This window comes from Bufo bufo, chromosome 4 (genome assembly GCF_905171765.1).
Source record: "Bufo bufo chromosome 4, aBufBuf1.1, whole genome shotgun sequence".
Classification (NCBI taxonomy): domain Eukaryota; kingdom Metazoa; phylum Chordata; class Amphibia; order Anura; family Bufonidae; genus Bufo; species Bufo bufo.
In genome coordinates this window covers 8,501,515-8,529,145 of record NC_053392.1, presented here as the reverse complement: position 1 = coordinate 8,529,145, position 27,631 = coordinate 8,501,515, and the positions used below count along the sequence as shown (strand labels likewise).

Below are 27,631 nucleotides of genomic sequence, written 5' to 3'. Positions count from 1 at the left end.
CGAGCCTTCCACGCACGCTTCCCTCAGAAACCGTTCTTTACTCCGCGGAGGAGGGGCCCTTGAGGGGGAGGTACTGTCATGGTCTTACCTTCTTGCTGTTCTCCTTCGTTTGACATGTGCTGGCGGCCATCTTGGTTTCTGGGTTTCTTGTAGCCTCCCACCCTGCGGCTCCTCCTTCCCACTGGGAGGAGCTGGATGCCCAGCTCATATATATAGGAGGTCTGTGGCTTCAGTTCCTTGCTTGGTCCTCCTGTGTTCACATGCTTCTAGACTGCTGCTGCTTCTGGTTCCTGATCCTGGTTTCGTCCGACTACCCTGCTGGTTCCTGATCCTGGTTTCGTCCGACTACCCTGCTGGTTCCTGATCCTGGCTTCGTCTGACTACCCTGCTGGTTCCTGATCCTGGCTTCGTCTGACTACCCTTCTGGTTCCTGACCTCTGGCTTCGCAAGACTCTGCTTCGGTTTCGCCATCCGTTTGGACTTTTGCTTTACAGCTTTATTTTCAATAAAGTCTTCTTATTTCCACTTATCCCTTGTTGTACGTCTGGTTCATGGTTCCGTGACACACTGGTTTGAGACCCCTGAATGCTGCCAATGTCGGGCATTTACCCCTACCTGTGGGACAGTGCCGGTGTCACGGAAGTTGTACAGAAAACTAGAAGACACAAAATGAAGATCCGACTGACTGGAACCAAAACTAAGGAACCAAAGGGATAGCCCTGCAACAGACCTGGCTCTCTCCCTAACTGCTCAGCCTATACAAAAATCTCAATGGTAGATGATCACATATCCCCGTACCTCGACTGTATAACACCTGAACACCCTATAATAGTGAGGGGACACGACCACCGGCTCCCTACACTTGATACGGACGGAGTCAGGGTCACCTGGGATCTAGCAAACAGGGAAATACAAATGAATGAACAAAACTTATCTGTAGAAGACTCAGTAGTAGCATCCAGCATGCATACACTCCAGGAAGTTGTATAAACCACAAAGTGATGCAGTATGGGAAGGGATTTAAAGGGATGCAATCAGTGCAACTACATGACAGCTGAGAGAGGCTAACGAGATGAGAAAATGAAAGCAAAACAAAAGGAACCTCAAGGAGGAGGTTCTGAAGGACGTCTGTCAGAGCTTCTCAGATGTCTGGTGGTGACAGCCGGGACTGAAATGATGACCTCCACCACTATTCACCGTACCACTTATCTTCCACATCATCCCCTATGGGCTGTTTTGGATACGTGCACCAGGACTCCTATCAATGTAGTAGAGGTAGTCCCGGCAGTGGGCAGGCGCAAGACCATCCTTTAGACATGGCTTGGCTCTGATGGACTCCCCTCCCCGCTCAAGTTATTTTTACAGAAAGTGGCCCACGAGTTGGGCGAAGGCATCCCTGGGTAAGAAAACTGGTATGAAACCAGGAAAGGGGACTTCAGTGGGATACCCCAAGTCCACTCGGAGTGAGGGACTATGCTGTGGGGTGTTTATGGGGGAGTCCGCGAGTCATGAGCCTTCAAACATGTCTGGGGCCACTCTTGGGATTCACTCTTCTCTCAGAGTGAATATACTCGATATGTAGGCGCTATTTACTGGGCAGTGCCATTTTTATTTTGTTTGTATTTGCCCCGTCTCCTTTGATAGATGCGGCAGCGTACAGATCACTCACATGTAGATGATATCTATCCACCGGCCTTGTCTGCGCAGAGTATTGTGGACCAGCTCTGAATCATTGCCTCTTACTCTGTTTACTACTTGGGCATCTGGACTTCTCAGTGTAAGTATTCTGTTTGAAATGCTCAATAAAAAATGTAAAAAAAAAAAACACAAATCTGGGCATCTGAATTACTGCCGATCACAGCCAGTTACTGTGTATGTAAAAGAAAAATTCACCAGCACTTGGAGGACCTTCACTTACCCTTCATGTCTTGGACATGTAAGAAACACTCTCAAAAATATATACTCCACCAAATCTTTTGTAACATAGTAACATAGTACATAAGGCCGAAAAAAGACATTTGTCCATCCAGTTCGGCCTGTCATCCTACAAGTTGATCCAGAGGAAGGCAAAAAAAACCCTGTGAGGTAGAAGCCAATTTTCCTCACTTTAGGGGAATAAAAAATTCCTTCCCGACTCCAATCAGGCAATCAGAATAACTCCCTGGATCAACGACCCCTCTCTAGTAGCTATAGCCTGTAATATTATTACACTCCAGAAATACATCCAGGCCCCTCTTGAATTCCTTTATTGTACTCACCATCACCACCTCCTCAGGCAGAGAGTTCCATAGTCTCACTGCTCTTACCGTAAAGAACCCTTTTCTATGTTTGTGTACAAACCTTCTTTCCTCCAAACGCAGAGGATGTCCCCTCGTCACAGTCACAGTCCTGGGGATAAATAGATGATGGGAGAGATCTCTGTACTGCCCCCTGATATATTTATACATAGTAATTAGATCTCCCCTCAGTCGTCTTTTTTCTAACGTGAATAACCCTAATTTTGATAATCTTTCAGGATACTGTAGTTGCCCCATTCCAGTTATTACTTTAGTTGCCCTCCTCTGGACCCTCTCCAGCTCTGCTATGTCTGCCTTGTTTACAGGAGCCCAGAACTGTACACAGTACTCCATGTGTGGTCTGACCAGTGATTTGTAAAGTAGTAGGAATATGTTCTCATCACGGGCATCTATGCCCCTTTTGATGCAACCCATTATCTTATTGGCCTTGGCAGCCGCTGCCTGACACTGTTTTTTGCAGCTTAGTTTGCTGTTTATTAAAATTCCTAGATCCTTTTCCATATCAGTGTTACCGAGTGTTTTACCATTTAGTATGTACGGGTGACTTGCATTATTCCTTCCCATGTGCATAACTTTACATTTCTCAGTGTTAAACCTCATCTGCCACTTATCTGCCCAAGCCTCCAATCTATCCAGATCCCTCTGTAGTAGTATACTGTCCTCTTCAGTGTTAATTACTTTACACAGTTTAGTGTCATCTGCGAAAATTGATATTTTACTATGCAAGCCTTCTACAAGATCATTAATAAATATATTGAAGAGAATAGGGCCCAATACTGACCCCTGAGGTACTCCACTAGTGACAGTGACCCAATCTGAGTATGTACCGTTAATAACCACCCTCTGTTTTCTATCATTGAGCCAGTTACTTACCCACTTACAGACGTTTTCTCCGAGTCCGAGCATTCTCATTTTATATACTAACCTTTTATGAGGTACAGTGTCAAATGCTTTGGAGAAGTCCAGATACACGACATCCATTGATTCGCCGCTGTCAAGTCTAGTACTTACCTCCTCATAGAAACTGATTAAATTAGTTTGACATGACCGATCCCTCACGAAGCCATGCTGATATGGCGTTATTTGCTTATTTCCCATAAGATGCTCTAACATAGCATCTCTCAGAAAACCTTCAAACAGTTTACCCACAACAGATGTTAAACTTACCGGCCTATAGTTTCCAGGCTCTGTTTTTGGACCCTTTTTGAATATTGGCACCACATTTGCCATGCGCCAATCCTGTGGGACATTCCCTGTCAGTACAGAGTCCGCAAATATCAGAAATAAGGGTCTGGCTATGACATTACTTAATTCCCTTAGGATACGGGGGTGTATGCCATCCGGTCCTGGCGATTTGTCTATTTTGATTTTTTTAAGTCGCTGTTGTACTTCTTCCTGGGTCAGACAGGACACTTTTAATGGCGAATTTATTTCAGCATTCAGCATTTCATCTGACAGTTTATTTTCCTCAGTGAATACATTGGAGAAAAAAATATTTAACAGCTTTGCTTTCTCCTCGTCGCTCTCTGCAACTCCCCCCTCATTACTCTTTAAAGGGCCGACACCTTCAGATTTATACTTTTTGACATTTATATAATTGAAGAACATTTTAGGGTTAGTTTTACTCTGTTTGGCAATTAATCTCTCGGTCTCTAATTTGGCCGCTTTTATTTGTTTTTTACATGTTCTGTTTTTTTCCTTATAGTTTTTCAGTGCTTCCGTGCTACCCTCCTGTTTTAGGGTTTTATATGCTTTCTTTTTGTCATTTATTGCTTTCTTTACAGTTCTGTTTATCCACATTGGTTTCTTTTTGTTCCTTAACCTTTTATTCCCATACGGTATGTACCTCTCACAATGAGATTTTAGGATGTTTTTAAAGATATCCCATTTTTTGGCTGTATTTTTATTTTTGAGGACTTTGTCCCAGTTAGTTAGGCCTATGGCCTCTCTTAGTTGGCTAAATTTAGCTTTTTTGAAGTTTGGTATTTTTGTTTCTCCCTGTAGAAACGCTCTTTTGAATGATAATTGGAAGGTTATTACTTTATGGTCACTATTTCCCAGGTGTCCCCCAACCTGCACGTCTGTTGTTCTGTCAGGTCTATTGGTTAATATTAAGTCCAGTATGGCCGTCCCTCTAGTCGGGTCCTGAACCAGTTGGGAGAGATAATGGTCTTTGGTTATTGCCAAGAATCTGTTTCCTTTATGAGATATACACCAGCACCAGCACAAATTCACCAGCACTTGGAGGACCTTCACTTACCCTTCATGTCTTGGACATGTAAGAAACACTCTCAAAAATATATACTCCACCAAATCTTTTGTATTTAATAAAATCCTATTAACCTTCATTTGAAGTGTAGCTGCAGTTAAGAGTCTCTACAGAATATCCAAACCTGAAGACTTGCTCTTATCAGCAAAACACCTGAAGAAACCTACCAATTCCCTTCCTTCATTCATGATTCCATACCTGTGGTCACATGGACTGGAATGTCCTCCTCCACCTCACTCTTACACGGGGGATCGCCCATCATCCGCTCTTCTTCATCCTCCACTTTAATATCAGTCACATCTTCCCCTTGATTTGTCATCTGTAACAATTCAGGACAATACAGCAGACAGGTGGGAAATCTAACAGATCCACATAAGAGACCCCCACAATCTATGACCCCTCTATGACTCCAGGACCCCCTATATAGATGTGTATAGGGCTCAGCTCCATCTACCTGAGGGTTCTCTGGGAGATTCTCCTCTGGACAGTCCTGGGAATACAGAGGACGGGGACATCTCTCGGGGGGATTTCCTTCTCTGAGTCCATCTGTAGGAAACACACAGGGGCAGGAGAGATTATTACATGAGATGATGGGAGTAGTAGTCAGGTGACCCATGACAACCCCCTCCTTACCCTGCTGATCGCCCCATAAATCCGTCTCCTCTTTTGCTTCATCTTTAACCTCAACCTTAATATCCATCAGATTTTCATCCTAAAGAACAGAAATGTAAAATGATCTTTGGTTCAATCCCTTTCTGGTCAGATTCTGGGGAGACTTCAGCTCCATCTACCTGATGGTTCTCTGGGAGCTTCTCCTCTGGACAGTCCTGGGAATACAGAGGACGGGGACATCTCTCGGGGGGATTTCTTCTCCTGGATCCATCTGTGGAGACACAAGCACACAGTGACTGAATACATGGTCTCCTGTAGATCTGTCTATAGATCAGACTCTTTTCTCAGCTCCTTCACTTCTAGGTTTAGTGATCTGGGCCTAAATAACAATGTTCTGCTCCTCAACAACTTTCTGCCAAACCCCAAGATAATTTCCAGGCCTGGAGCTGCTCTTCCATCCAGAGACTCATCTTTGACTTCTTCCTCAGAGGGGGGGCATTTTGAGAAGGTGGAAGACGCATAATAATCATCTTTATTTATTCTGTGGTTTATATTTTGATAGTAGATCTACTATCAAGATCATAACAAGATGCTCAACTATGCACTAGGCTACTTAAGAGTTAGGCGACACCCCCCCCCCCCCCCCCCAAATGCATCCACACACAATGCTGTGACTGTCACGAATACAGTGGTGGGGAGGGACACAGAACTAGGCCTCATGGGAGAGGGAAAAGGTCACCTCCTAGGAAGCCCCTAAACCTGGCCCGGACTCCTGTCAGTATGTATAGACCCTGGGAAAATACATATGCCGGAACCTAGACCCTAGGAGCCCTGAAATGCCCTAGGTAGTGGCAAGGAATGAGACTACAGGTGAACTAACCAGCGTCTCCCTGAAGCCTAGTAACGACAAGCACAGGGGAACAACCAAATATAAAGAGCAGTACAACTTATCTTATAGAAAATGGATGAGCAGGAACAAAGGAAAGGTCCACACACCAACTTTCCAAATCCAAGCAAAGAATATCAACCGCATGGTAAGAAGTGTGAGACCAAACTAAGTAGGGAAAGCAGTAATGACCACAAACTGCACCTGACAAGAGGTGTGGTCATTACCAAACCACAACACTGAGAATCAAGAGACTGTCAGGTAACCTCACGTGCAGTCAGTCTCTCTGATCTTCTAACCTCACCGAAGGTACCGTGACAGTAACCTTCTGTCAACTGAAGGCGGAGGGAAGACCAAACTACAGATGCACAACAATTACAAGAACGCGCTGTGCTCTACAATACGATAGGGACACTATAGCAGACCGACTTTCAATGATAACACAGGAAAGCCGTACTTTGAGGATGTGGGAATGTTGAGAACAGTAAGAAATGACTCACAAAATTTTGATATTTAATATACAAAAAAGTACAGTGCTACAAGTTAAAAGATGACAAAAAGACTTACACATAAGACAACAGTACAGAAAACAAAACGGAATTTGATTGGTTAACGATCCACGCTGGGAGCACAGCTGAAATCCAATCAGTCCTACATTAGATGTCTCTCGTGGCTCTGACCGTTTGTGGTTTTCAGTATGCAATTTTTAAAGGGGTCTTAGCTGACCAGAATAACAGAATAAAGTGGTCTTAGAAGGCAGAAAATGCTCAAAACCCCAGATGCTGTTGCGCATTTCTAACCGGGGGAGCAAATCCTGCACATGGATCACATGTGCAGGATTTGCTCCCCCGGTTAGAAATGTGCAACAGCATATGGGGTTTTGAGCATTTTCTGCCTTTTATGACCACGTTATTTTGTTATTCTGTTTGTACATGCACGCCTGGAGGTGGGGCAACTCCGGGTTTGAATGTGCCTGGATTCTGATGTATGGGTGACATTCAGGTGCACCTGTGAGGCCTGCTTCACAGGAGTCAGTGATAGGTGGGACTCACAGCCTCCTCCCATTGTATGTGTGATTTCACACTGGAGGTAACTGGGAGTTGTTCGCTGTGTGTCGGATCTTATGCCCCTGTAATTGTCCATAGGGCATAGATAGGTTAGCGTTAGGTCCCGTGCCACTTTGAGAGACCTTGACGGGGTGTGCGGGCTCCAGTATGTTCTTGATATAAGAATATATTGGCGAAAGCCTCATTTTAATCAGTGTGAAAGTTTAGCCATATATTGTCAATTGCATTTACCATTGTAGTGCACCATTTTTGTAAATCTTGGTCTTAGCCGACCACCCTACTCTTCTCTTAGTCATGTGACAGGGGGCTGTAGCCGATCACCCTACTCTCCTCTTAGTCATGTGACAGGGGGCTGTAGCCGATCACCCTACTCTCCTCTTAGTCATGTGACAGGGGGCGGTAGCCGACCACCCTACTCTCCTCTTAGTCATGTGACGGGGGGCTGTAGCCGATCACCCTACTCTCCTCTTAGTCATGTGACAGGGGGCTGTAGCCGATCACCCTACTCTCCTCTTAGTCATGTGACAGGGGGCTGTAGCCGACCACCCTACTCTCCTCTTAGTCATGTGACAGGGGGCTGTAGCCGACCACCCTACTCTCCTCTTAGTCATGTGACAGGGGTCTTAGCCGACCACCCTACTCTCCTCTTAGTCATGTGACAGGGGGCTGGCTAATTACATAGAAAAGGTGGAAAGTTTTATGGCATAATTTAATGTGTGGCACAACCTCTTGTAGGTATCTCTGAGAAGGATAACGTGACTGGGAAGTTATGCAGGATATATTACCAACCCAGAAATACCAAACACGAATATGATATAGTAATCCATTAAACCAATGTCATTTGGTAGGTTTCCTAAAGCCGAAAATCCTGACATTACAGACCAAAGAAGATCATAAGATATTTATTACAAAATATGAATTATGACATGGCAGCCTTTGAAGTATATTTTTGGGGTCTATGCTGTATACAGCCACCATTCACCAGCATGAGGTACCTGGAGACGTCCTGTGTGCAGCATCGTGAATGTCATTAGTATCTAGAAAGTAAGTGATGTTTTAGCACTTCTGAGACACTGGCAGACAGCTCAGGTTCTTTGTCTGTAAAACACTTTGTGCTTTGTGTCTGCTGCTGTCCCAGGCAGGTGCCGGTGTCGCTCCTCTCTCCCTCCTAGAGGTAAAAGCCTGGTTGGTTCCCTGAGGTGAAGTCCAGACTTTTGTACAGGGTTTGAGGATGAATACCAGGAACCACCAGGACAAAGCCCTGTTGCTGAGCCATTTCCTGGAATACTAAGGCTCTGCTGGTTTATGTCAGCGGGGTCTCTGGCCTGAGCTTACTGTAATGGACAATTTGCGTGGACCCATTGTACTAACTAATCAGTTAGACATTGGGCTAAACCTGAGGGCCTTCTCCTGGTGGTTCCTGGTATTCATCCTCAAACCCTGTACAAAAGTCTGGACTTCACCTGAGGGAACCAACCAGGCTTTTAACTCTTGGAGGGAGAGAGGAGCGATACTTGCCTGGGACAGCAGCAGACACAAAGCACCAGCGTGAGACGAAATGTTTTGCAGACAAAGAATGGATAGATTGGGCAAATACCTGGCTTTTGGCATACAACCTTTGTGTGGTTGTCTATTGTATGTCATAGATAATAGGATTCTAAGACGCATCCAGCTCTTAATGCTATTTCTAAACCATTTTGATGGGGTTTCCATCAATTTTTTAACCTTTTTTTTATGAACCAGTTACCCTCCCCTCTTCAGAGCAGGTGGTGCCTGGGGTTCTCCCATTGACTTCCATTATACTTGGCTGCTTGGCCGAGCGCACAAATATAGCAATGTGTTCGGGCCGAACAAACGAACAAACTTTGGTGCTCGCTCATCACTAGTTCCAACCTCTGCCACCCATATATATCTGTGGTTCTGTGAGAGTGCCAAGAAGGTGGCAAAGATCTTCTCTCCTAGCACTGACCTTCAAGAGACCTCTGTGTCCCTTGCCTCCAACCAGAGGTTGCACTACATTTTTTCCAGAACAGTAAAAATACTCCTCTTACCCTTTTTGAGGAGTATCTTAAGCCGAGGAGGAATACGAAAGCTGCAGTAATTCAAATACATAACACGTAGGTATACAGTAGTTCACATCTGCGTGGCAGGCTTGGTTCAGGGCCTCTGCAGAAGATTCTGTCAAAAAGACAGGACAAGTAAGCCTTGCATGCAAGACTTTGCCTGGTAAAAAGACAGGATCCGGAATGGACTCCGTCATAGTCAGTGGAGTCTGCTTATCTCCCTTCCTGTCAGGATGGGTTCAGACCACGTTTAACATACAGAGAAAAACATATATGTTAATGGAAGCCTCAGACAGACGCCATACTGTGGCATCCCTCACCATAGAGTTGGACTTTGCAGGATGGTAAAACATGGCACACTATGCTTTCCTGTACAGCAGATTCCTGCACAAAAAGTATCTGTTAACATATATGTTTTTTTTACAATGGAGCTCGATGGTGATGGATGTCACAGTATGGAGTCTGTCTGAGGCCTCTCTTGACATATACGTTTTTGTGTACATTACCCAGCCGTATGTGCCCGATCCAGCACTGCATTTATTTTCATTGTTCTGCTCATCTAATGGAGCAGAACAACAGAAATAAATAGCGGTGGTGTGAACGTGGACTAAGAGGCGGGTATGCATCAATAACATCAGGCAATTACAGCGAAGTGATAAAGTACACTACTGCGACCTCTGCCTCCAACGCCCTCATCTACAACTCCTGAACCATGGAGGTGGACAGTCTTAGGTTGTCTGCTGAGGAACGGCAGCACAGACGTGCTAATGGCCTACACTGTGGAGGAAAGGAACACCTTCTCCATGCTTGTCCTAATAAGCCAGAAAAATCCACAGCTAAGGGTCAGTAGGAGAGATGGTCCTAGGTGAAGTTTCAATCTCTCCAAAATTGACAATTCCAGTGGAATTGTTGCTTGAAGGCCCTCAGGCTCTGGCTCAGCAGGTAATCTCCTCATCGGGCCTTGGTGGACCAATACCGCATTCCTGTTCAACGTCTAGATAATCCCTTAACTTTGACGTCCATTGATGGGAGGTTTCTTTCCGAGACTGTACAGTAGGTCACAGAACTGTTGGAGCTTCGTGTAGACGTCCTCCATATGGAGAAAGTGACCTTTCATGTTCTGCCTGTCGCCCCTACTCCGCTGCTTTTGGGTCTACTCTGGCTTTGTCAACACGGTCCTGTGCTGGATTGCAACTCTGAACAGGTGTTGCGCTGGAGTTAGGCCTGCCATACCCAATGTCTGTCCGAAGTCCTTCCTGTCCACAAGTGTGCATGGCTTACCAACTACATTACAAAGCTAAGCAGATCTCTTTGATAAAAAAAAAAAACAAGCACAGACTTTGCCACCTCGTTGGCCTTATGACTGTCCAATTGATCTGTTCCAGAGACTGAAGCTATGTCCGACTTACTATATTAACCACCTCAGCCCCCAGTGCTTAAACACCCTGAAAGACCAGGCCACTTTTTACACTTCTGACCTACACTACTTTCACCGTTTATTGCTCGGTCATGCAACTTACCACCCAAATGAATTTTACCTCCTTTTCTTCTCACTAATAGAGCTTTCATTTGGTGGTATTTCATTGCTGCTGACATTTTTACTTTTTTTGTTATTAATCGAAATTTAACGATTTTTTTGCAAAAAAATGACATTTTTCACTTTCAGTTGTAAAATTTTGCAAAAAAAACGACATCCATATATAAATTTTGCTCTAAATTTATTGTTCTACATGTCTTTGATAAAAAAAAAATGTTTGGGTAAAAAAAAATGGTTTGGGTAAAAGTTATAGCGTTTACAAACTATGGTACAAAAATGTGAATTTCCGCTTTTTGAAGCAGCTCTGACTTTCTGAGCACCTGTCATGTTTCCTGAGGTTCTACAATGGCCAGACAGTACAAACACCCCACAAATGACCCCATTTCGGAAAGTAGACACCCTAAGGTATTCGCTGATGGGCATAGTGAGTTCATAGAACTTTTTATTTTTTGTCACAAGTTAGCGGAAAATGATGATTTTTTTCTATTTTTTTTTTTTTCTTACAAAGTCTCATATTCCACTAACTTGTGACAAAAAATAAAAACTTCCATGAACTCACTATGCCCATCAGCGAATACCTTGGGGTCTCTTCTTTCCAAAATGGGGTCACTTGTGGGGTAGTTATACTGCCCTGGCATTCTAGGGGCCCTAATGTGTGGTAAGGAGTTTGAAATCAAATTCTGTAAAAAATGACGAGTGAAATCCGAAAGGTGCTCTTTGGAATATGGGCCCCTTTGCCCACCTAGGCTGCAAAAAAGTGTCACACATGTGGTATCGCCCTACTCAGGAGAAGTTGAGGAATGTGTTTTGGGGTGTCTTTTTACATATACCCATGCTGGGTGAGATAAATATCTTGGTCAAATGCCAACTTTGTATAAAAAAATGGGAAAAGTTGTCTTTTGCCAAGATATTTCTCTCACCCAGCATGGGTATATGTAAAATGACACCCCAAAACACATTCCCCACCTTCTCCTGAGTACGGCGATACCAGATGTGTGACACTTTTTTGCAGCCTAGGTGGGCAAAGGGGCCCATATTCCAAAGAGCACCTTTCGGATTTCACAGGTCATTTTTTACAGAATTTGATTTCAAACTCCTTACCACACATTTGGGCCCCTAGAATGCCAGGGCAGTATAACTACCCCACAAGTGACCCCATTTTGGAAAGAAGAGACCCCAAGGTATTCGCTGATGGGCATAGTGAGTTCATGGAAGTTTTTATTTTTTGTCACAAGTTAGCGGAATATGAGACTTTGTATGAAAAAAAATCATAAAAAAAAAAATCATCATTTTCCACTAACTTGTGACAAAAAATAAAAAATTCTAGGAACTCGCCATGCCCCTCACGGAATACCTTGGGGTGTCTTCTTTCCAAAATGGGGTCACTTGTGGGGTAGTTATACTGCCCTGGCATTTTCCAGGGGCCCTAATGTGTGGTAAGTAGGTAAATGACCAGTGAAATCCGAAAGGTGCTCTTTGGAATGTGGGCCCCTTTGCCCACCTAGGCTGCAAAAAAGTGTCACACATCTGGTATCTCCGTACTCGGGAGAAGTTGGGGAATGTGTTTTGGGGTGTCATTTTACATATACCCTTGCTGGGTGAGAGAAATATCTTGGCAAAAGACAACTTTTTCCATTTTTTTATACAAAGTTGGCATTTGACCAAGATATTTATCTCACCCAGCATGGGTATATGTAAAATGACACCCCAAAACACATTCCCCAACTTCCCCTGAGTACGGCGATACCAGATGTGTGACACTTTTTTGCAGCCTAGATGCGCAAAGGGGCCCAAATTCCTTTTAGGAGGGCATTTTTAGACATTTGGATACCAGACTTCTTCTCACGCTTTGGGGCCCCTAGAATGCCAGGGCAGTATAAATACCCCACATGTGACCCCATTTTGGAAAGAAGACACCCCAAGGTATTCAATGAGGGGCATGGCGAGTTCATAGAAATTTTTTTTTTTGGCACAAGTTAGCGGAAATTGATATTTTTTATTTTTTTCTCACAAAGTCTCCCGTTCCGCTAACTTGGGACAAAAATTTCAATCTTTCATGGACTCAATATGCCCCTCAGCGAATACCTGGGGGTGTCTTCTTTCCGAAATGGGGTCACATGTGGGGTATTTATACTGCCCTGGCATTCTAGGGGCCCTAAAGCGTGAGAAGAAGTCTGGAATATAAATGTCTAAAAAATTTTACGCATTTGGTTTCCGTGAGGGGTATGGTGAGTTCATGTGAGATTTTATTTTTTGTCACAAGTTAGTGGAATATGTGACTTTGTAAGAAAAAAAAAAAAATTCCGCTAACTTGGGCCAAAAAAATGACTGAATGGAGCCTTACAGAGGGGTGATCAATGACAGGGGGGTGATCAGGGAGTCTATATGGGGTGATCACCCAACTGTCATTGATCACCCCCCTGTAAGGCTGCATTCAGACGTCCGTATGATTTTTACGGATCCGATCAGTCTATCAGTGGATCCGTAAAAATCATGCGGACATCTGAATGGAGCTTTACAGAGGGGTGATCAATGACAGAGGGGTAATCAATGACAGGGGGGTGATCAGGGAGTCTATATGGGGTGATCACCACAGTCATTGATCACTCCCCTGTAAGGCTGCATTCAGACGTCCGTATGATTTTTACGGATCCGATCAGTCTATCAGTGGATCCGTAAAAATCATGCGGACATCTGAATGGAGCTTTACAGGGGGGTGATCAATGACAGGGGGGTGATCAATGACAGGGGGGTGATCAGGGAGTCTATATGGGGTGATCACCACAGTCATTGATCACGCCCCTGTAAGGCTTCATTCAGACGCCTGGATGCGTTTTGCGGATCCGATCCATCTATCAGTGGATCCGTAAAAATCATGCGGACATCTGAATGGAGCTTTACAGGGGGGTGATCAATGACAGAGGGGTAATCAATGACAGGGGGGTGATCAGGGAGTCTATATGGGGTGATCACCACAGTCATTGATCACGCCCCTGTAAGGCTGCATTCAGACGTCCGTATGATTTTTACGGATCCGATCAGTCTATCAGTGGATCCGTAAAAATCATGCGGACGTCTGAATGGAGCTTTACAGGGGGGTAATCAATGACAGGGGGGTGATCAGGGAGTCTATATGGGGTGATCAGGGGCTAATAAGGGGTTAATAAGTGACGGGGGGGGGGGTGTAGTGTAGTGGTGCTTGGTGCTACTTTACTGAGCTGCCTGTGTCCTCTGGTGGTCGATCCAAACAAAGGGGACCACCAGAGGACCAGGTAGCAGGTATATTAGACGCTGTTATCAAAACAGCGTCTAATATACCTGTTAGGGGTTAAAAAAATCACATCTCCAGCCTGCCAGCGAACGATCGCCGCTGGCAGGCTGGAGATCCACTCGCTTACCTTCCGATCCTGTGAACGCGCGCGCCTGTGTGCGCGCGTTCACAGGAAATCTCGCGTCTCGCGAGAGGACGCACCGGCGCGTCCACCCAGAACAACAGGACCGCCGCAAAGACGCAATCCTGCGTACGGCGGTCCTGAGGAGGTTAAGGAGAATCTAGAGAGGATCTTTATTTGTAAGCCTTCTACACCTACAGGAGCCAGGTTCTTCTTTGTGAAAAAAAAAGGATGGATCCCTCAGGCCATGTATTGCTACTGGTAGATGATACTGTCACGTAATAATACTGAGGATAAATGGGAGAGCTTTAAATCCACATTGAGTAATTGCACTATGTATTCCTTTAGGTAACAAGTACAAAGGGCTAAAATTAAATCCCCGAGGCCTACAGCTACTGTAAAAATGGCAATAAATGACAAAAAAGGACAATTAAAAGTCTTTAATAAAATCTGTAAAAAGGAGATAAAATCTGCAAAAATACAAAATGAACAGCAGGTGGAAAAAGAGAGCAAAACAAGTCCCAAAAAATTCTTTAAATATATAAACGCTAAACAAAAAACAAGGTCTGAGCAGGTAGGTCCCCTAAATAATGGTAAAGGGGGGGGGGGTAGTCACTGATGATGAGGAAAAGGCAGAGTTAGGCGACTTTCACACTTGCGGCAGGACGGATCCGACAGGCTGTTCCCCCTGTCGGATCCGTCCTTCCGCTATTTCGCCGTGCCGCCGCTCCGTCCCTATTGACTATAATGGGGACGGGGGTGGAGCTCTGGCGCAGCACGGAGAAAGGCAGCCGGACTAAAAGTCCTGCATGTCCGACTTTTTAGTCCGGCAGCCTCTCACCGCGAACTGCGCCGGAGCTCCGCCCCGTCCCCATTATAGTCAATAGGGACGGAGCGGCGGCACGGCGAAATAGCGGAAGGACGGATCCGACAGGGTGAACAGCCGGTCGGATCCGTCCTGCCGCAAGTGTGAAAGTCGCCTCACTAAATGTTTTTTTTTAGCTCTGTATATAGAAAAGAAGAGAAAGGAGCCGATATCTGTGGCGCCGTATATCTGTACATCCAGTGATATACTCAATAGGCTGACTGTAGATATGGTCCAAGAGAAGTTACAGGTACCGTATTTTTCGCTTTATAAGACGCACCCCCCCCCCCAAAAGTGGGAAAATGGCCGTGCGGGGACACTCATGGCGGGGCCCGGTGCAGTGACTCTACTCTAATACACCGGGCCCCGCAACTGTTAAATACATTCCTAGCCGACTGCTGATAAGGATACCAGACGCAGGCGCACTAGCCGACCGCTGATAAGGATACAAGGAGCAGGCGCACTAGCCGACTGCTGATAAGGATACCAGACGCAGGCGCACTAGCCGACTACTGATAAGGATACCAGGAGCAGGCGCACTAGCCGACTGCTGATAAGGATACCAGACGCAGGCGCACTAGCCGACTACTGATAAGGAAGCCAGGAGCAGGCGCACTAGTCGACTACTGATAAGGATACGAGGAGCAGGCGCAGTAGCCGACTGCTGATAAGGATACCAGGAGCAGGCGCACTAGCCGACTGCTGATAAGGAAGCCAGGAGCAGGCGCACTAGCCGACTGCTGATAAGGAAGCCAGGAGCAGGCGCACTAGCCGACTGCTGATAAGGAAGCCAGGAGCAGGCGCACTAGCCGACTGCTGATAAGGAAGCCAGGAGCAGGCGCACTAGCCGACTGCTGATAAGGATGCCAGGAGCAGGCGCACTAGCCGACCGCTGATAAGGATACCAGGAGCAGGCGCACTAGCCGACTGCTGATAAGGATACCAGGAGCAGGCGCACTAGCCGACTGCTGATAAGGATACCAGACGCAGGCGCACTAGCCGACCGCTGATAAGGACACCAGACGCAGGCGCACTAGCCGACCGCTGATAAGGACACCAGACGCAGGCGCACTAGCCGACCGCTGATAAGGATACCAGACGCAGGCGCACTAGCCGACCGCTGATAAGGACACCAGACGCAGGCGCACTAGCCGACCGCTGATAAGGACACCAGACGCAGGCGCACTAGCCGACCGCTGATAAGGATACCAGGCGCACTAGCCGACCGCTGATAAGGACACCAGACGCAGGCGCACTAGCCGACCGCTGATAAGGACACCAGACGCAGGCGCACTAGCCGACCGCTGATAAGGATACGAGGAGCAGGCGCACTAGCCGACTGCTGATAAGGATACCAGACGCAGGCGCACTAGCCGACCGCTGATAAGGATACCAGACGCAGGCGCACTAGCCGACCGCTGATAAGGACACCAGACGCAGGCGCACTAGCCGACCGCTGATAAGGATACCAGACGCAGGCGCACTAGCCGACCGCTGATAAGGATACCAGGAGCAGGCGCACTAGCCGACCGCTGATAAGGATACCAGACGCAGGCGCACTAGCCGACCGCTGATAAGGACACCAGACGCAGGCGCACTAGCCGACCGCTGATAAGGACACCAGACGCAGGCGCACTAGCCGACCGCTGATAAGGACACCAGACGCAGGCGCACTAGCCGACCGCTGATAAGGATACCAGGCGCACTAGCCGACCGCTGATAAGGACACCAGACGCAGGCGCACTAGCCGACCGCTGATAAGGATACCAGACGCAGGCGCACTAGCCGACCGCTGATAAGGATACGAGGAGCAGGCGCACTAGCCGACTGCTGATAAGGATACCAGACGCAGGCGCACTAGCCGACCGCTGATAAGGATACCAGACGCAGGCGCACTAGCCGACCGCTGATAAGGACACCAGACGCAGGCGCACTAGCCGACCGCTGATAAGGACACCAGACGCAGGCGCACTAGCCGACCGCTGATAAGGACACCAGACGCAGGCGCAGTAGCTGACCGCTGATAAGGACACCAGACGCAGGCGCACTAGCCGACCGCTGATAAGGACACCAGACGCAGGCGCACTAGCCGACCGCTGATAAGGATACCAGACGCAGGCGCACTAGCCGACCGCTGATAAGGACACCAGACGCAGGCGCACTAGCCGACCGCTGATAAGGATACCAGACGCAGGCGGACTGCTGATAAGGCTGTGACTCATGGCTGCCCTCAGCAGACCCCGGAGACGAGGCGCAGTGGTACAGACCTCCCCCTCGGCTGTCACGTCTCCATTAGGGCTCGTTCACACCGCCTGCTGCCGGCAGTCAGTCAGACAGGAGCCGGTGTGCACGGCGGTGGTTGTCCGGACAATTCTCGGCGTGTTTGCGGACAGCACACGGCGCACTGACAGGAGGACGCCAATCCTCCACTACCATCACCCCCACCATGGCCGCAGTTACCTGTGAGCGGAGCCTCCATCCCGGCGGCAGCTCCTCGTCCGGCTCCCCGCTGACTAGAGTGGAGGGGCTCCTGGGAGGTGTGACGTCATGGAGGGGGCGGGGTCTCGGCATTTACAGCTGATTCTACAGAGCAGGAGAGGAGCAGAGGGTGCAGCTCCCGGGGGAGGGGTGTATTTACATGGGACTGCATGCTGGAGGGGCCAGTGATGTATGTTACATGGGACTGCATGCTGGAGGGGCCAGTGATGTATTTACATGGGACTGCATGCTGGAGGGGCTGAAGGAAGGGGAGTGGTGTATGTTACATGGGACTGCATGCTGGAGGGGGCAGTGACATCTTACATGGGACTGCATGCTGGAGGGGCTGAAGGAAGGGGCAGTGACGTATCTTACATGGGACTGCATGCTGGAGGGGCTGAAGGAAAAGGAGTGACGTATCTTACATGGGACTGCATGCTGGAGGGGCTGAAGGAAGGGGAGTGATGTATTTACATGGGACTGCATGCTGGAGGGGCTGAAGGAAGGGGAGTGATGTATTTACATGGGACTGCATGCTGGAGGGGGCAGGGGCAGTGACGTATCTTACATGGGACTGCATGCTGGAGGGGCTGAAGGGAGGGTAGTGATGTATCTTACATGGGACTGCATGCTGGAGGGGCTGAAGGAAAAGGAGTGACGTATCTTACATGGGACTGCATGCTGGAGGGGCTGAAGGAAAAGGAGTGACGTATCTTACATGGGACTGCATGCTGGAGGGGCTGAAGGAAAAGGAGTGACGTATCTTACATGGGACTGCATGCTGGAGGGGCTGAAGGAAGGGGAGTGACGTATCTTACATGGGACTGCATGCTGGAGGGGCTGAAGGAAGGGGAGTGATGTATTTACATGGGACTGCATGCTGGAGGGGCTGAAGGAAGGGGAGTGATGTATTTACATGGGACTGCATGCTGGAGGGGGCAGGGGCAGTGACGTATCTTACATGGGACTGCATGCTGGAGGGGCTGAAGGGAGGGTAGTGATGTATTTACATGGGACTGCATGCTGGAGGGGGCAGTGACGTATCTTACATGGGACTGCATGCTGGAGGGGCTGAAGGGAGGGTAGTGATGTATCTTACATGGGACTGCATGCTGGAGGGGCTGAAGGAAAAGGAGTGACGTATCTTACATGGGACTGCATGCTGGAGGGGCTGAAGGAAAAGGAGTGACGTATCTTACATGGGACTGCATGCTGGAGGGGCTGAAGGAAGGGGAGTGATGTATTTACATGGGACTGCATGCTGGAGGGGCTGAAGGAAGGGGAGTGATGTATTTACATGGGACTGCATGCTGGAGGGGGCAGGGGCAGTGACGTATCTTACATGGGACTGCATGCTGGAGGGGCTGAAGGGAGGGTAGTGATGTATCTTACATGGAACTGCATGCTGGAGGGGCTGAAGGAAAAGGAGTGACGTATCTTACATGGGACTGCATGCTGGAGAAGCTGAAAGAAGGGGAGTGATGTATTTACATGGGACTGCATGCTGGAGGGGCTGAAGGGAGGGTAGTGATGTATCTTACATGGGACTGCATGCTGGAGGGGCTGAAGGAAGGGGAGTGATGTATGTTATATGGGACTGCATGCTGGAGAAGCTGAAAGAAGGGGAGTGATGTATTTACATGGGACTGCATGCTGGAGGGGCTGAAGGGAGGGTAGTGATGTATCTTACATGGGACTGCATGCTTGAGGGGCGTGACGTATCTTACATGGGACTGCATGCTGGAGGGGCTGAAGGGAGGGGAGTGACGTATCTTACATGGGACTGCATGCTGAAGGGAGGGGAGTAGTGAAGGTCGGGTTGGGTGACATCACTGTTCCTTAGAGTTTTTCCGGGTTAACCCCTTCCTCTCCCGGTCGCCCTCTGAGTTGACAAGGGCTTTTTCTTTAGATCGGGAGACGTTGCGGGCTGTGCTAGGAGGAGGCTCCCGCCTAGCAGTGAGCCCGGCGATGTCACTGGCACTAATGGGCGGGGTTTAGTGCTGCCATTAGTGTCGGTGACACTAACCTGGTCACTGGATGTGAGGTGTGTGGCGCTGTATTGCGCCGTACGTCCTGTTCATCCGACTATGGCTTTAATGTGTTGTGCAGCGATTTATACTGATGACCGATCCTCAGGACCCCCGGGACCCCCGCCGATCAGAGGTGAGGAGGCGGCGCTCCATGCCTCCTGCTCATTACACTGCCTGTCAGAGAAATACTGACGGTGCGTAGTGTGAAGGGCGGGAAGCAGCGCTCGGAGTGATCGGCGGGGGCCGGGGGTCAGACCCCCACCAGATATTGATAAATTGCTGCACAACCCCTAACCCTATCCCCACCTCGGACATTGGGGGCATACCGCTAGGATATGCTCCCCCCACCTCTGGGACCCGCTCCTATACTTAGAGCCGGCATAGTCCCTGTGCATGCGCAGCCCCCTCCATCCATTCCTATGGGAGCGCTCGGCTATTTTCTGAAGCATGAAATGAATGGGAAGCGCACGGCGCAAGCGCAGCCACCGCTCCGTTCACCTCTATGGGGCAGACAGAAATAGAATGGAGGGGGCTGCGCATGCACAGGGCTCTAAGTCTGAGACCCACACCTATAGGACTTTCGGTGTCCGAGGCCTTACCGCTGTATTTCCCGTCCACATCCAATCTGCATTAGTTTTTTTGCGGATCGAATGCGTACCGCTTCGTTCAGATCCGTGTTCTCTCCGCAGCCGGACAAGAGTAGGCATTCAGTGCAGGACGCACACCGACTGTATTTGCAGATCCGCAACGTTTAGGGGTGTGCGGGGGCAGCACTGTGTACATTTACCTCCTGCAGCAGAGTGGCTGGAATTGGCCCCGAATGACGTCATAGGGCGGTCGTACCGGACAGCTCTGAACGCTTCTAAAACGGGCGCAGCGTAGGTGCATACAGTGGGGCCACAAGGAGACATTACTATACTGTATGGGGGCCCCAGACATGTAACTGTATAAGCCCCATACAGTGAACTGTCTCCTTGTGGCCCCCCCATACAGTAAACTGTCTCCTTGTGGCCCCCCACACTATATTGCACACTGTGCTGTACGATGTACAGTATAATCCCTACACCATACTGTACAGTATAATCCCTACACCATACTGTACAGTATAATCCCTACGCCGTACAGTATAATCCCTACACCGTGCTGTACAGTATACAGTATAATCCCTACACCGTGCCGTACAGTATAATCCCTACACCGTGCCGTACAGTATAATCCCTACACCGTGCCGTACAGTATAATCCCTACACCGTGCCGTACAGTATAATCCCTACACCGTGCCGTACAGTATAATCCCTACACCGTGCCGTACAGTATAATCCCTACACCGTGCCGTACAGTATAATCCCTACACCGTGCCGTACAGTATAATCCCTACACCGTGCCGTACAGTATAATCCCTACACCGTGCCGTACAGTATAATCCCTACACCGTGCCGTACAGTATAATCCCTACACCGTGCCGTACAGTATAATCCCTACACCGTGCCGTACAGTATAATCCCTACACCGTGCCGTACAGTATAATCCCTACACCGTGCCGTACAGTATAATCCCTACACCGTGCCGTACAGTATAATCCCTACACCGTGCCGTACAGTATAATCCCTACACCGTGCCGTACAGTATAATCCCTACACCGTGCCGTACAGTATAATCCCTACACCGTGCCGTACAGTATACAGTATAATCCCTACACCGTGCCGTACAGTATACAGTATAATCCCTACACCGTGCTGTACAGTATACAGTATAATCCCTACACCGTGCTGTACAGTATACAGTATAATCCCTACATCGTGCTGTACAGTATACAGTATAATCCCTACACCGTGCCGTACAGTATAATCCCTACACCGTGCCGTACAGTATAATCCCTACACCGTGCCGTACAGTATAATCCCTACACCGTGCCGTACAGTATAATCCCTACACCGTGCCGTACAGTATAATCCCTACACCGTGCCGTACAGTATAATCCCTACACCGTGCCGTACAGTATAATCCCTACACCGTGCCGTACAGTATAATCCCTACACCGTGCCGTACAGTATAATCCCTACACCGTGCCGTACAGTATAATCCCTACACCGTGCCGTACAGTATAATCCCTACACCGTGCCGTACAGTATAATCCCTACACCGTGCCGTACAGTATAATCCCTACACCGTGCTGTACAGTATACAGTATAATCCCTACATCGTGCTGTACAGTATACAGTATAATCCCTACACCGTGCTGTACAGTATACAGTATAATCCCTACACCGTGCTGTACAGTATACAGTATAATCCCTACATCGTGCTGTACAGTATACAGTATAATCCCTACACTGTGCTGTACAGTATACAGTATAATCCCTACACCGTGCTGTACAGTATACAGTATAATTCCTACACCGTGCTGTACAGTATACAGTATAATCCCTACACCGTGCTGTACAGTATACAGTATAATCCCTGTACTGTACAGTATACAGTATAATCCCTACACCGTGCTATACAGTATAATCCCTACACTGTACTGTACAGTATACAGTATAATCCCTACACCGTGCTGTACAGTATAATCCCTACACTGTGCTGTACAGTATAATCCCTACACCGTGCTGTACAGTATAATCCCTACACTGTGCCGTACAGTATAATCCCTACACCGTGCCGTACAGTATAATCCCTACACCGTGCCATACAGTATAATCCCTACACCGTGCTGTACAGTATAATCCCTACACCGTGCTGTACAGTATACAGTATAATCCCTACACCGTGCTGTACAGTATACAGTATAATCCCTACACCGTGCTGTACAGTATAATCCCTACATCGTGCTGTACAGTATAATCCCTACACCGTGCTGTACAGTATAATCCATACACGTGCTGTACAGTATACAGTATAATCCCTACACCGTGCTGTACAGTATAATCCCTACACCGTGCTGTACAGTATAATCCCTACACTGTGCTGTACAGTATACAGTATAATCCCTACACTGTGCTGTACAGTATACAGTATAATCCCTACACCGTGCTGTACAGTATACAGTATAATCCCTACACCGTGCTGTACAGTATACAGTATAATCCCTACACCGTGCTGTACAGTATAATCCCTACACCGTGCTGTACAGTATAATCCCTACACCGTGCTGTACAGTATAATCCCTACACCGTGCTGTACAGTATAATCCCTACACCTTGCTGTACAGTATACAGTATAATCCCTACACCGTGCTGTACAGTATAATCCCTACACCGTGCTATACAGTATAATCCCTACACCGTGCTGTACAGTATACAGTATAATCCCTACACTGTGCTATACAGTATAATCCCTACACTGTACTGTACAGTATACAGTATAATCCCTACACCGTGCTGTACAGTATAATCCCTACACTGTGCTGTACAGTATAATCCCTACACCGTGCTGTACAGTATAATCCCTACACCGTGCTGTACAGTATACAGTATAATCCCTACACCGTGCTGTACAGTATAATCCCTACACCGTGCTGTACAGTATAATCCCTACACCGTGCTGTACAGTATAATCCCTACACCGTGCTGTACAGTATAATCCCTACACCGTGCTATACAGTATAATCCCTACACCGTGCTGTACAGTATACAGTATAATCCTTACACTGTGCTGTACAGTATACAGTATAATCCCTACACCGTGCTGTACAGTATAATCCCTACACCGTGCTGTACAGTATAATCCCTACACCGTGCTGTACAGTATAATCCATACACGTGCTGTACAGTACACAGTATAATCCCTACACTGTGCTGTACAGTATACAGTATAATCCCTACACCGTGCTGTACAGTATAATCCCTACACCGTGCTGTACAGTATACAGTATAATCCCTACACCGTGCTGTACAGTATAATCCCTACACCGTGCTGTACAGTATAATCCCTACACCATGCTGTACAGTATAATCCCTACACCGTGCTGTACAGTATACAGTATAATCCCTACACCGTGCTGTACAGTATAATCCCTACACTGTGCTGTACAGTATACAGTATAATCCCTACACTGTGCTGTACAGTATACAGTATAATCCCTACACCGTGCTGTACAGTATAATCCCTACACCGTGCTGTACAGTATACAGTATAATCCCTACACCGTGCTGTACAGTATAATCCCTACACCGTGCTGTACCGTATAATCCCTACACCGTGCTGTACAGTATAATTCCTACACCGTGCTGTACAGTATACAGTATAATTCCTACACCGTGCTGTACAGTATACAGTATAATCCCTACACTGTGCTGTACAGTATACAGTATAATCCCTACACAGTGCTGTACAGTATACAGTATAATCCCTACACAGTGCTGTACAGTATACAGTATAATCCCTACACCGTGCTGTACAGTATAATCCCTACACCGTGCTGTACAGTATAATCCCTACACCGTGCTGTACAGTATACAGTATAATCCCTGTACTGTACAGTATACAGTATAATCCCTACACCGTGCTATACAGTATAATCCCTACACCGTGCTGTACAGTATACAGTATAATCCTTACACTGTGCTGTACAGTATACAGTATAATCCCTACACAGTGCTGTACAGTATAATCCCTACACCGTGCTGTACAGTATAATCCCTACACCGTGCTGTACAGTATAATCCATACACGTGCTGTACAGTACACAGTATAATCCCTACACTGTGCTGTACAGTATACAGTATAATCCCTACACCGTGCTGTACAGTATAATCCCTACACCGTGCTGTACAGTATACAGTATAATCCCTACACCGTGCTGTACAGTATAATCCCTACACCGTGCTGTACAGTATAATCCCTACACCATGCTGTACAGTATAATCCCTACACCGTGCTGTACAGTATACAGTATAATCCCTACACCGTGCTGTACAGTATAATCCCTACACTGTGCTGTACAGTATACAGTATAATCCCTACACTGTGCTGTACAGTATACAGTATAATTCCTACACCGTGCTGTACAGTATAATCCCTACACCGTGCTGTACAGTATACAGTATAATCCCTACACCGTGCTGTACAGTATAATCCCTACACCGTGCTGTACCGTATAATCCCTACACCGTGCTGTACAGTATAATTCCTACACCGTGCTGTACAGTATACAGTATAATTCCTACACCGTGCTGTACAGTATACAGTATAATCCCTACACTGTGCTGTACAGTATACAGTATAATCCCTACACAGTGCTGTACAGTATACAGTATAATCCCTACACAGTGCTGTACAGTATACAGTATAATCCCTACACCGTGCTGTACAGTATAATCCCTACACCGTGCTGTACAGTATAATCCCTACACCGTGCTGTACAGTATACAGTATAATCCCTGTACTGTACAGTATACAGTATAATCCCTACACCGTGCTATACAGTATAATCCCTACACTGTACTGTACAGTATAATCCCTACACCGTGCTGTACAGTATACAGTATAATCCCTACACCGTGCTGTACAGTATACAGTATAATCCCTACACCGTGCTGTACAGTATACAGTATAATCCCTACACTGTGCTGTACAGTATATAGTATAATCCCTACACCGTGCTGTACAGTATAATCCCTACACCGTGCTGTACAGTATACAGTATAATCCCTACACCGTGCTGTACAGTATACAGTATAATCCCTACATCGTGCTGTACAGTATACAGTATAATCCCTACACCGTGCTGTACAGTATACAGTATAATCCGTACACCGTGCTGTACAGTATAATCCCTACACTGTGCTGTACAGTATAATCCCTACACCGTGCTGTACAGTATAATCCCTACACCGTGCTGTACAGTATAATCCCTACACCGTGCTGTACAGTATAATCCCTACACCGTGCTGTACAGTATACAGTATAATCCCTACACCGTGCTGTACAGTATAATCCCTACATCGTGCTGTACAGTATAATCCCTACACCGTGCTGTACAGTATAATCCATACACCGTGCTGTACAGTATACAGTATAATCCCTACACTGTGCTGTACAGTATACAGTATAATCCCTACACCGTGCTGTACAGTATACAGTATAATCCCTACACCGTGCTGTACAGTATAATCTCTACACCGTGCTGTACAGTATACAGTATAATCCCTACACTGTGCTGTACAGTATACAGTATAATCCCTACACCGTGCTGTACAGTATAATCCCTACATCGTGCTGTACAGTATAATCCCTACACCGTGCTGTACAGTATAATCCATACACCGTGCTGTACAGTATACAGTATAATCCCTACACTGTGCTGTACAGTATACAGTATAATCCCTACACCGTGCTGTACAGTATAATCCCTACACCGTGCTGTACAGTATAATCCCTACACCGTGCTGTACAGTATACAGTATAATCCCTACACCGTGCTGTACAGTATACAGTATAATCCCTACACCGTGCTGTACAGTATAATCCCTACACTGTGCTGTACAGTATACAGTATAATCCCTACACTGTGCTGTACAGTATACAGTATAATCCCTACACCGTGCTGTACAGTATAATCCCTACACCGTGCTGTACAGTATACAGTATAATCCCTACACCGTGCTGTACAGTATAATCCCTACACAGTGCTGTACAGTATACAGTATAATCCCTACACAGTGCTGTACAGTATACAGTATAATCCCTACACAGTGCTGTACAGTATACAGTATAATCCCTACACCGTGCTGTACAGTATACAGTATAATCCCTACACCGTGCTGTACAGTATACAGTATAATCCCTGTACTGTACAGTATACAGTATAATCCCTACACCGTGCTATACAGTATAATCCCTACACTGTACTGTACAGTATAATCCCTACACCGTGCTGTACAGTATAATCCCTACACCGTGCTGTACAGTATACAGTATAATCCCTACACCGTGCTGTACAGTATAATCCCTACATCGTGCTGTACAGTATAATCCCTACACCGTGCTGTACAGTATAATCCATACACCGTGCTGTACAGTATACAGTATAATCCCTACACTGTGCTGTACAGTATACAGTATAATCCCTACACCGTGCTGTACAGTATACAGTATAATCCCTACACCGTGCTGTACAGTATAATCTCTACACCGTGCTGTACAGTATACAGTATAATCCCTACACTGTGCTGTACAGTATACAGTATAATCCCTACACCGTGCTGTACAGTATAATCCCTACATCGTGCTGTACAGTATAATCCCTACACCGTGCTGTACAGTATAATCCATACACCGTGCTGTACAGTATACAGTATAATCCCTACACTGTGCTGTACAGTATACAGTATAATCCCTACACCGTGCTGTACAGTATAATCCCTACACCGTGCTGTACAGTATAATCCCTACACCGTGCTGTACAGTATACAGTATAATCCCTACACCGTGCTGTACAGTATACAGTATAATCCCTACACCGTGCTGTACAGTATAATCCCTACACTGTGCTGTACAGTATACAGTATAATCCCTACACTGTGCTGTACAGTATACAGTATAATCCCTACACCGTGCTGTACAGTATACAGTATAATCCCTACACCGTGCTGTACAGTATACAGTATAATCCCTACACCGTGCTGTACAGTATAATCCCTACACAGTGCTGTACAGTATACAGTATAATCCCTACACAGTGCTGTACAGTATACAGTATAATCCCTACACAGTGCTGTACAGTATACAGTATAATCCCTACACCGTGCTGTACAGTATACAGTATAATCCCTACACCGTGCTGTACAGTATACAGTATAATCCCTGTACTGTACAGTATACAGTATAATCCCTACACCGTGCTATACAGTATAATCCCTACACTGTACTGTACAGTATAATCCCTACACCGTGCTGTACAGTATACAGTATAATCCCTACACCGTGCTGTACAGTATAATCCCTACACCGTGCTGTACAGTATAATCCCTACACCGTGCTGTACAGTATACAGTATAATCCCTACACCGTGCTGTACAGTATACAGTATAATCCCTACATCGTGCTGTACAGTATACAGTATAATCCCTACACCGTGCTGTACAGTATACAGTATTATCTCTCAAACAACAAAGAAAAAGGCGTCTCTCACC

The 27,631-nt window shown here is 46.9% G+C and overlaps 2 protein-coding genes and 1 long non-coding RNA gene across 3 annotated transcripts in view; 1 reads left to right on the top strand and 2 right to left on the bottom strand.

The window, feature by feature from the left end:
• Window positions 1–27,631, bottom strand: part of LOC120998324 (aspartic and glutamic acid-rich protein-like) — a 2,513,920-nt gene that overhangs the window by 559,470 nt on the left and 1,926,819 nt on the right. The gene's annotated exons all lie outside the window — the stretch shown is intronic.
• LOC120998305 (gastrula zinc finger protein XlCGF26.1-like) overlaps window positions 1–27,631 on the top strand; it is a 4,064,644-nt gene that overhangs the window by 3,017,157 nt on the left and 1,019,856 nt on the right. The window lies entirely within an intron of this gene.
• On the bottom strand, window positions 5,080–5,419 carry LOC120998419. Its single transcript, XR_005778363.1, has 3 exons — window positions 5,358–5,419; window positions 5,200–5,278; window positions 5,080–5,112 (listed from the first exon to the last, which is right to left on the bottom strand). It is a non-coding gene; the product is annotated as an uncharacterized LOC120998419 (long non-coding RNA).